The sequence below is a fragment of the Plasmopara halstedii genome (genome assembly GCF_900000015.1).
Source record: "Plasmopara halstedii genome assembly, contig: Scaffold_42, whole genome shotgun sequence".
Taxonomy (NCBI): Eukaryota; Oomycota; class Peronosporomycetes; order Peronosporales; family Peronosporaceae; genus Plasmopara; species Plasmopara halstedii.
In genome coordinates this window covers 342,563-343,618 of record NW_020186963.1, presented here as the reverse complement: position 1 = coordinate 343,618, position 1,056 = coordinate 342,563, and positions in this window count along the sequence as shown.

Here is a 1,056-nt window from a genome sequence, read left to right as displayed (position 1 = left end):
TGGACTTCATACTTTGTGAGTCTGACATGAACTGTACATTTATTACAGTTGTACATCCCATTTCAATTCTGTTGTATCAAAACTGGGAATACTTATCAGGTTAGGAAGTTAATAGCCTATTGACTATATTGACAAATGTCACTTCACCTTCACTCTTCTTTTATAAGCCAACAACCCGCTAAATGCGAGCAACACGGTGAGGCATGCCATGCGACCTAAGCCTCCTTCAGTAAGTGTGTTCACATGGACAGGCTATTCCCGATACACTTGGTAGCACTAGAAGTCATCCCAACGCCGACGAATTCAATGAATTTATCGATGGTTACTGTGAACACCACAGGCGGTGGTCTTTCTTGGATCAACAGGAAGGAATATTCAGTCTTTTGACACTTGGGAGTGTATGGTGAAGCTGCGAGCTTTGATTGGAGATCACGCGGATTTCAATTAGATCAAAAGCGATAAATCAACGCTTAGCACTTTTGCTGCGATAAGCAAGAATTATTGGGGGGGGGTATCGCGAAACAAACCGACGCCGGTTCCGTCAACTCCCTGGTGACACTGTCGGCACACACGAAATGCCCCGTGAATATCGAGTTGAAACGCTTTATCAAAACCGAAGATACAAATCTTGCGTTCTGTTAGCGAGAAATGGAAATCGCTTTCACGATGTCTCATATTCGTGATGACCGTAGTCAAGTGACCTTTGCCTTGTCGCGATTGGATGGCCGTGCAAAGGATTCAGCGATGATCTGGGAAGTCAACTACCCTGGCTACTTTGCCACATGACCAGAATGACAAAGGCCATGAACTTGATGTTCCTTCCACCGAATGCGGCATTTTGACAAAGTCGAAGTTTTATCATGCCGTCAAGACAACGGTGCATTGTACAGAAGCTCCGTGATTTTTGTGCCAATATGGTAACTGAATCACTGCCAGAGGCAGTGATGGTCACCGTGGTTTTGGTAGGACTCTCTTATGATCCTCTTAAGACTGAAATTTTTCCATCAGAGCTCGACGACTCTGACAGATGTAATTATGGTTGCGTTGCGTGAGGAT